Source organism: Hirundo rustica, chromosome 5 (genome assembly GCF_015227805.2).
Source record: "Hirundo rustica isolate bHirRus1 chromosome 5, bHirRus1.pri.v3, whole genome shotgun sequence".
NCBI classification, from domain to species: domain Eukaryota; kingdom Metazoa; phylum Chordata; class Aves; order Passeriformes; family Hirundinidae; genus Hirundo; species Hirundo rustica.
Window position 1 is genome coordinate 45,133,056 of NC_053454.1, and position 10,563 is coordinate 45,143,618.

Sequence of the window (10,563 nt, forward strand, 5' to 3'; positions counted from 1 at the left end):
AGTTTTCAAAATCTCAAAAATATTTCACCTATCAGAAAACTTAATTTTAATACACACCTGCAGAGGGTTGGCACAAGTTCCTGCACCATTTTGCCATTATAATAGAAATGTTATGTTTAAGTGTAAGAGAAAAACAATGCTTTGTTGAATAATTTTTGCACAGTAAATATTTCAACTTTTTTAAGTGAAAGCCACAAACAAGCTTAGAAGTGTATGTAAAAATAAGGTGTGGATGAAATTGTCTTACTGAAGCAAATAATTTCTGTTGCTGTTCAGGAGAATTATCATTTCAATATCTTGTCTCTCTATTATCTTTTTCTATGTTGGATTCTTTGGCTTGATTATACTTTTAGCACAGTAGGTGGGGTGACTGAAGGAATCCGATCAGGATGCTTAAAATACTGTATAATTACTCTTTGTAAAGTTCTTACCTCTATAAATCAGTGTCAGAATGCATCTAGAAACCTCACGGGATTCAGAGCATTTTGGATCAGTTCCATCCTGGTCCCCTGGGATATGTGGCCTTCTCAAGATCCTGCATGTATGCCATATATCCCTTGAGATATATGACATTCCTAAGATTCTATGTCAACTGCATGGCATTTGGATGTTTCTCAACGTTTCTCAAGGACGGCGAAAATGGGCTGTGCAAGCAGAGATGACCTTCACCAGACAACAACTTATGGGAATTCCATTCTGCCATTCCACTCAACATTCAGCTTACATTTTAGCAGAAATCTGCAGCCCTTAAGTTGTTGCACTACCTCTTCACATCCTGATCAGTCTTTTTCTTAGGGGTGCATGTTGGAGAAAAGTAACTGCATCCAGCTAGTGTGGAGCAGAGGAAATGCAGAGCAGGCTTTGCAGCTCGTGCCAGCAAGTGGATGTGGAACTCACCCAGACAAGTCTTTCCACAGCACAAACTGCTCTCCTGATTACCTCATCTCATGTGCAAAGACAAAATCAGCCAGGAGAGCCTGTATTCTTTGCACAGGCAGGCATAAAGATCTCTTCCTGCATATGTAGTCACAGTTTAAAAGTCGATATTATCATTTTCCATGGCCTGTTTAACAGAGGTTTCCTAGTGCTTCCTAGTGTAGACAACTTTTGTAATCGAATGGACATGGGAAAGAAGAAAACCAGGGGTAGATGATAAAACTGTTTGAGCATATATTCCAAGAATGAAGGAACTTTTAGTCTCTGCAAACATATAAAGTGAGTCAGAATGTCAAGATTAAGGTGGGTTTTTTTAAATAGAAGGAAAGAAAATGTAGTTACAACAAATATTTAGAAAACTGCTGCAATATACTTATCATTCTCTGAATGCTCAGTTTTAATGCATACAAAGAACACCTGCAACCAGTTGGATACAGGCCTAATCAATTCCAAAACACTAAAGATTTTTTCCTTCTCATTTTCAGATGGTTACAGAAACAAGACTGGGCAGACTCTGTCATGCGCAACATCCTTCAAAATTCGTGTTAATCACAAGATTTGCATCAGTTGTGAGGCTTTGTTCTCAGCACTTTCAGCTCCATTTAAGTGAAAAACAGTGTGACTATGCACAGTTCCTGACACTGATAATGTTTTACAGTTATCACACATCAGAATACATACCAGACACAACTGTGTATAAGAACTAGTGAATTATTTGCTAGATAAGGTAGAGTGACAGGTAGTATAAATAACTCATTATTTACATACCTGTCTGACATTGTGATGTTGATTTAGAGAGTTAAAATTTCATTACAGATAGGTTCCCCCCCCCACAATGCATTACTGCAGTATTTTAGCAGAACAATAGATTTCACACTTCAAAGGAATTAGTAGTAAAAGGCTACCTTCACTGAAATGGAAATTACTATTTAACAAAGGGGACCAGGTCTGCAACACAACTGTGTTGATAAAATCTGCCCTATATTTCAATGATGTTTGCTACTAAAGAATGAAGATAACAGGGAAAAGAGGAAAACAAGCAGCGTGGTTATTGATAGAGAATGGTAGGGCAACACGGAATAAAAACAAAAAGGGTTGATAAAGAAGGTAAAAGGAGGCTAACAGGCAGAAATTTGATTAAGAAGTTAGACAAGCAATAAGGACACAACACAAAAAAAAAGAGAATGAAAAATCAGAGCAAGGAAGAACGTAAAAAGTCTAGGTAGAAAAAGGAAATGAGAAAACTGAGAGGTAACAGAAAAGAGCAGTTGGAAATAGAGTGGGCAGCATAGGTTGGCGATAGCAGGAAGGCACGGGAAAATTGGGGTAAAAAAGAAACAGGAAGGAATAAGGGGAGTGGTCAGGGATATGGGCTGTGAGTATGAATGAGAGAGGAGCAAGAACCAAAATGAGTACAGAAGGCAGGATAGAGATGCAGAGACTATGGATGGGTAATGGATACCTACGGGAGCAGACAAGGAAAAAAAAAAAAAAGAGGAAGAGAGGAGTGTGTAAAGCACTACTGAAAACTGTTGTCACCTTTTTCCTGTCTAGCAGGATAAATGCAGACTAAACCAACGTGTTCATATCTGAGTGGATACAAGGGATTTCACACAAGAGATAACAGGAGGGCTACTTCTGTCAAACACACAGTGAATGATTACTTTTTCTGAAACTGTGTGCCAAGATTTAGATATTTCAAGTTTTGTAAGAACAGACTGTTCTCTAAGTTCCAAAGGGGAGGAAAGAGACAAGACAGATTCTACTCTGCTTACCAAACTGTGCTTCTGTTAAATACTCTGTTAATGTCTCCTGACACACAGGTAACGTGGTCAGTATTTAAACCAAACTCACCCTCTGTGATTTTCACATATACAAAACTCACTACCACAGATCTGCACATTCAAAGTCTGTATCTGTCAAATTTGGAAGCTATTTGGGAAAAATTACAATCAAAATGGTGGAATAATACCATTCCGAATGAATGACCACATACATCTTCATCTATTAAATGTGATGAGCATAAAAACGCTGTGTTCCTGTGGTGGCATTATGGGTTGTCAAAACAATTAGTTATGATTATACAGGTCAAACTGTAAGTTTATTCATTTGTCAAGATAGCCAAGTATTCTTTTTAATTAAAATAATTAAAATGTCCCTGAAATTGACTTAAACAGTGCTGTATTATTGAAAGGATTTGTAATAACTCATCTTTTTTTCTTTTGTATTCTAAAATATGCCTGGTCAAGTTGTAATTCTCCATTGCTCTGACATTATATCTAACCTTTTAGTGTGCAAAACTCAGCAGTATACAATCCATTAAATACACTGTAATAGTTTGTAGTTGGTCTTTTGTTATTCATCAACTAAGTTAAATGTGCAAAGGAGCTACACACAATCCACTCCAGGTGCCCTTATGGATAATCTTGGCTTTCCACGTTGCTTTACTTTACAGCCATACTGAAGAGCAACTTTTATTTTCTTGTCCATAACTCCTCAGTTGAAGTGCTTCAATTCATTTTACCTTTGTTGGTCTGTCTTCCACCTGTGTATTTTTAGGCAAAGTGCTGCTTAAACTCTAGTGTGTTGAACTTAATACACTTAAATGTTGGGTGTTTTAGCTGTGTAGGCATGCAGAGAAAGAGCTCTACTGACTATTGGTCAATACGTGCATACACAGAATTAACCTACTCCTGGAATCAAACCTGCTTTTCCATTACAAACTAATTTTTATGGATTTCGATGTCAATTAATTGCTGGATATGTTAAATATAAAAGGTAGGCTCATGTCACAGGTAACAAGAATATTCTGTCCTAGTTTATACTTAATATGGTGAAAACATATTTCTGTTTTAACTTCAGGGATGAAGATATAGATCACTACAGTAATACAGTAAAAAAATAAAGGACATCCACTCTTCCAATTTGATTTGGTTCTGGTCACAGAATATGCTGAGTTGGAAGGGACCCACATCAAGTCCAACTCTTGGCCCTGCACAGGACAGCCCAGGAGTCACACCATGTGACTGAAAGCACTTTCCAAATATTCCTTGAACTCTGCCAGGCTTGGGGCTGTGGTCATTTCCCTGGGAGCCTGTTCCAGTGCCCAAACACCTCTGGGTGAAGAAGCTTTTTCTAATATCCAAACTAAACCTCCCCTGATGCAACTTCAGGCCATTCCCTGGGGTCACTAGTCACCAGAGAGGAGACATCTGTGCCTGCCTCTCCTCTTCCCCTCACAAGGAAGCTACAGACTGCAATGAGACTGCAATGAGGGGTCCCCTCAGTCTCATCTTCTCCAGGCTGAACAGACCAAGTGACCTCAGCCACTCCCCATTCAGCTTCTCCTCAAGGCCTTTCACCATCTTCACTGCCCTCCTTTGGATGCTCTCTAATGGTTTAACATCCTTTTTGTGCTGTGGTGCCACTGCCGACTTTCACAGGCTGTGATGTACCTAGAGACAGAGCTACACACATGGGTGGAACATGTCTCACCTGTGAGAGCTGGGAAAGAGCTTTGTTCTCCTAAACCTCCTGCTCAGACTGCACAAGTCAACAGAACAAACAAGGACTAGAAATAAATATTAGGGATGTTCAGGATATTTGGGCTGCATCAGCAGGTGTGAATCTGTCTGAAAATTCCCTGTAAAAGTATGTTTCATTGATTCTTACATGGTTATCTGTCAGTTAGAAGAGTGTCAACCATACACATTTTGTTTGGTCTCTCAGGAAACCTGTGTTGAACTCTGTTCTGAATCTAGGTTTTAAAACAGACCAAAATATACAAGCAATGTAATAATTTTGACCAAGCTCTGTCTTCATCCATATATGTATATATTTGTTTATTACCAAGGCACACATCGGTATAAACCAGGCAAACTTCATATCGGAAATTACAATGTGTACCCAGTATACCTAAAATTAATTAAATGACAGAAAGTGCAATGAGTTTCTCCACGAAATTCACAGATTTTTCAAACCTTTTTTTTTTCTTTTTTTCTTCTTTTTTTTTTTTTCTTTTTTTGTTGTTTTTTTTTTTTCCTTTTTTTTTTTTAGTTTTTTTTTTTTTTTTTGCCATCTGAATTTTTGGGACCATCTATTTTCTGGAATTCCATTTGAAAAATGGGAATTTTATCACAAATATTAGTTTACTTGTATAAATACTCATTTAAGATTGAGGAGAAATTAACCCAATTCTTTCAGAAAGCTAGTTATAGAGAAGTAATTACTCAGAATTCAACTGCTTGTCATGGTGCAGAGCTCTGCAAAATTCCCAGCTGCATAAATCTGTGTATAAATCAATTTCAGAATAATTAAACTGCTCTGTTACTTTACCCAGACCCCGCTGGGACAAGTGTGAGCCAACAGCAATATTTTGGGTTTTGGGTAAGTTTCTGTCAGGCTTTTTCTTAGGAAAATTTTAACTGATGCTTTGCTACTCTGTTGTTAGTTACAGCTTTTGCACTGTAGGGATTCTCAAAAAAAAAAAAAAAAAAAAAAAAAACAGACATATAAAAATTATTTGCCTCACCTTGGTGATTTCAAGGCAATCTGTGAATCTGTAAAGTACATGTCTCACTATTCAGTCATTAATAAGATTTTGATACTAAAACTCATTAAGACATGAGACTTAATTTGTCCAAGGTAATTCTTACTTTAAAGCTGATGAATCTGCCTCCTTCTCAGGCTCAAATATGCTGCTACAGTGAAATATTGTTCCCAGCCTCCTAAGGAAAGGAAGCAGGATGCAAAGCCAGGCTGCAATGCCGTTACTTAGAGAGTCTGGTGTCATGCAGACAACTAACTCAGAAAGATCCACCAAAGCAATAGCATAAGCATGTCTTCTCCTCGTGTGTCCTATGAAGAATTTGTTTCAGGGCTATGTCTCAGCCCAGTGAGGAACATGATTAGAATTCAGAGTGAGTAATTGTTGGGGTTTTTTTTCTATAAATGGTTTAAATTCAAACTAGTGTGATGAATGTCTCTGTTCAGCTAGCTCTGTGAATCCAAATGTTGAACTTCAAATTTTAATCTGAAGGTTAGATTATGCAGAAAACTAGCAGTGACTATTTAAAGTTTCTGCTATCAAAGTTGTCAAAAAGAAGATTTACAATGACATTTTTATATCATGTCTGGATCAATTGTGTAAAACAGTCTGACTCTAAGATCCTGACTCTAAAATTCCTCATCGGGATCTTAAAAAACCTTTTGGCAAAGACCTTGAGATAGATAAAGCATGTTCGAAAGAGATGGATTTATACAAAGCTCCAAACAAGAAGTCAGTCTTGAAAAGAATGTGCAGCAGACAAAAATAAGTCTAAGTCTCACTACTGGTCGCTCAAATATATTTAAGATTAGCCATTCTGCTACAATTTAAAACAACGCATACACCAGCTTTTGTTACTCAACCATCTTTTAGGCTTATTACGCTCCTAAAGATCAATAAATAATCCTTTTTTTTTGAAAACTCTATCCAAAGTCCCTGCCATTTCAAAGTCATTACAACTCCCTGAAAAATAGCCTGCAGCAGTACCTGAAACAGGTTTTATCTCTCAGGTTCATCCCACAGACAATCCTGTGTCTGTACCTCGACTGGTCCAAGTCACCAGTATAGACAATCATCCATTTCTCTTTCCATACTCTGGATTTGGAAAATCTGCTACAGAACAAAACAAAATGAGGGCAGAGGAGGAGTTCTAATCTGACCACAGAAATTTTAGTCCTGAATGTGTTTTCATGGGTGATGTAAATAACCAAAGTCACTAAATGAATATTTTGATCAGTTACTTTCTATTTTGTCTCTTATTTATGACTTCGCACTGTATCAAACTTTAACTTAATACTTGGACTTTAAAATATTCTGATGAGACACTGATGGGCTGGCTGCAGTATTAGTCATCAAGTAATCATTAATTCACCTAGTGTAAGCAAATTATACTTATAAAAGTGACATATATATATATACACACACACACACACCTTTTTTTTTTTTTATGTGTATAGACACACTTACACCGTGTCTGGGTTAGCATAACTGTATTTCATCTCTTCATGTGATGAAGATATAGAAAAAACATGGAGTGTTAATATACTAGAAATGTAAAGAAATCTACGCTTCCTTTCTGCAATCCCCCCGAAATTCTATTTATACTGAAAAACTATTAAATTTTGGAGATACCTTCTCTATGAGATTTTTCCATTACTTTTCACCACTTTTTTTTAGCTGAGATACTAAACCTCTCTCAATGAAAGTCACCACATATATATTCCTCCAAGTTTTACAGAGCATTAGGAATTTTCATCTTCTCCGAATATATTGCGCCACAAAACCCTGACCATTCAAATGTGCTGTGGTTCCTAAGGAGCTGATGGGAGGTGTAGATACACAATTCTGGCTGACAATAGCTCTGCTCACAGCAGGATTACAGAGGCACCTGTGGCTCCTGGCTTTATTCAGCGGCAGCGTCCCCGCATCTTGCATGTGGACTGTGTGGCAGCCTCCTGTTCTGTGCTGGTGTTGTGCTCTCTGAAGAGAAAAGCACGGTTTCTTTATTGGAGTTGCAGTATCTACTGCAAATTGCGAGCTGTGAGCACCATTATACTGGCATGACCACATAAAGGTCTGTTCTATTCAGCTCTGCATGTTATGTGTCATATTGTCCTGTTCACACTCGTATTTAAAAACAGGGTTTTTTCAGAAAAGCTCTGTGGGAGCTGGAGAATCTTTATGCCATGTAAGTGCAAGATAGTACTAATACAGTTTTTAAAGCCACATGCAGACCTTACTCTTGATGACACAGAAGTTGTTGAGATTTTGCCATGCTTTGATGGGACCAGAATGGGGCTGGTAAGCAGAAGAAAGCTATTTTAAATGTTTTAAAGGTTATTTCAAATTTACACTGTGATATTTCATGGTAAATTTTAACTATGAGGAAGCCTGTGTACATGACATTCTGAAGTCCTGGAGCCTGGCAGGTGTGCCTTTAGGAATCCTTTCTTGCAGAGGGCGAGGTAAATAAGGGACATCATTCATCTGGATGACGGCGGGTCAGGAAGGTAAAGTTTCTGTGTCAGCCTCAGAATATGAAAGCTTTGAACATGGGCTAGGTCTCTGCATAATCATACTGGTTTAAATCAGGAAAAATATCCAGACACATACTCTTTAGATATCAACTTGTGTTCACTGACATGGCTTTCTCAAATCATTGCAGTCTGTGTCTTCCACCCAACCCAAGTGCCAAAGGATGAACTACTTAAGACAGTACTGGCACGTACCAGTCACCTAAAACCTGCACTGGCTGTCCTGAATGAGGAGGAACGTGGTTTGCAGAATCAGAAAAACTGGTTTTTCCTCCATGCATATTTTCTGTCAGCTCATTATTAGTAAAGTTGATAAGTATTAAGGGAGGGGGCTCTTGACTACCTTTTCCGCAATAAATGTGTGATTCAGTGCACATTTTCTTTTCACAAAGGCAGTTAGGAATTATAATTAGACCCAATCTTCCTACCAGCTAAGGAGGGAAGGAGACCTGAGGAGGGGCTATGTAATTATAATTAAAGTGGGAGAGGAAATAAACATTCATGCTGAGTTCTGCATTTCATAGCTTTCCGATGTTTGACTTTGCAGTCTTGATGTGTTCTTTAAATGAAGTTTGCGTTCAGCCATATATGCTACAAAACATATACTGAAAATTCAGATTCTTTCATGTACCACACTGACTCCTATGTTTCATTACTATATTATGTAACTTTTAAAACCACCACACAGATCTTTCCTACTTGAACAGATAATGCAACTTATAACAGTGGTAAATTTTATTGGTTTTACAGTAGTAGACCATTTACTGTAAACCAGTCATAAAAAGGAGATGAGGAGCTACTTCTTTATACAATAAAATATTTTCTTGGAGCAAAGAAATGACAACTGAAAATTCAGGTTACATACAGGTTTTGGGTGTGAATATTGAATTAAGTAATGAGCCTTTCTGCTGCTTTTACCCAAACTCTGGCCTTTCTGAACATTTGGTCCTCTACCGATTCCTTACTCCAGTCTCAGCATCTCTTGTTCCATCTCTGAATCAGGACATATAACCTCTCCTATTCCTGCTCCCAGATCTAAGCATCTCATGCTCTTCACTTCCTAGCTCAGGCTACCTACAGGACCTGTTTTGCACGAAACCACTGACATACTATGGTGTTTTTGTCAATAGAAACCTTTCCTTCTCTCCTGTTTTGCTCTTTCCTTCCTTCTGGCAGTATAAGAGAGCCTTTTTTCTAGTGAAACCTAAGGAGATGAGTAAAGGCAGGGAACACACCTCCTTGTTTTCAAGTGCTCAATAACACAATGTGCTACAGTGATCAGAAGTAACAACTTTGATAGAAATCTTGCTCAACACCTACATTCTTGAACAAGAGCTTGGTCACTATTAGCAATCATTCAGCTAACATCAAACACATCCTTAATGGATATGTTTCAAAAATACTATTTTTAGACTAAAAAGCTATTTTTGAAAAACTTAACATTAGAAGAAAGAAAGTAAGTTGCAGATTAATCTCTTAAATGTCAGGCTTATGAAATATAGCAGAGCAGTAGTTTTACAGATTCGTGCAAAGAAATTATCTTGAACCAAAAAATAAGCACAGAGAGATGGAAGTTAAGTGGATTAAAATGAAAACAAGTTCTCCAATCCATTCTCTACTTAAAGCTTTGAAAGAAAGGAGCCACTATTAAGTATAAATTAAGTATACTTAATATACTATTAAGTATAAAGGGTTTATAATTGATTTCCAGTTCATTCAGACCTCTATTTTTCATCTATCCAGATTACTATTTGCTAACGAAAGTATTTTCTTTTACCTACAAGGAGACTTTATCACCACTCAAAAATAACAGAAATAGTTCACAACATCTCAGAAGCTGGAATTTATACATTTTAAGGAATATTTGCCAATTTTCAGGACAAAGAGCATCTGTCATTATTTTTACAAAGTACACATATTTGCCTGTACTATACTTCAAGCTTATAAAATAGCTTTAACAGCCCATACCTAAACATGAGGGCAGAACCCGGACAATATAAAAATCACATGATACTGCGCTACTAAGTATCCAAAGGTTTCTTTTTCCTACCTGAAGACAACCTACAGGAAGCAAAATGGTCTTCTTACATTCCAGGTGTGATACTTTGTCTTTGATCACTTAAGAAAGGGCTGAGGAAGTTTCAAATGGGATTTTGTTGCCTTTTTCACACCTCCAGCTAATTCCATGTCAGGTGTATTTAATAAGGCCAGAATTAATAGTCTCCAACCAATTGTACCTTTAGAGGGATGAATGTGATTGCAGAACCACCACAATGAACAGAAAGAGTTTCAGGCTGAAAACATCTCCCACAGTCACATTTTCTGGAATACTGTGGTAACACAAATAATTCACCTAGATTAAGCCTCTTTTTCTCAAGCTTTGAATAAAAATGGCTCTGATATCACGGCTTTCATATTGCTGGAACAGAGGACAGGACTACCTTTGGCTGTGACTATCTACATATCAGAAATTGACTGACAGCGCTCATCAGAAAAACAGAAACACACCTAAAAAAAGAACAAGGAGTTAAAATGTGGTTTCCACTT

At 37.5% G+C, this 10,563-nt stretch overlaps 1 long non-coding RNA gene across 2 annotated transcripts in view; it reads right to left on the bottom strand.

The window, feature by feature from the left end:
- The window catches only part of LOC120753203 (uncharacterized), a 43,748-nt gene extending 33,624 nt beyond the window's left edge, over nucleotides 1–10,124 (bottom strand). Inside the window, exon 1 of one of the 2 annotated variants that reach the window (XR_005701012.2) lies at nucleotides 10,067–10,124. This is a non-coding gene — a long non-coding RNA (uncharacterized LOC120753203). The remainder of the gene's footprint in view (nucleotides 1–10,066) is intronic. The other variant, XR_005701013.2, reaches the window with a different exon arrangement.
- Nucleotides 10,125–10,563: the final 439 nt, after the last annotated feature.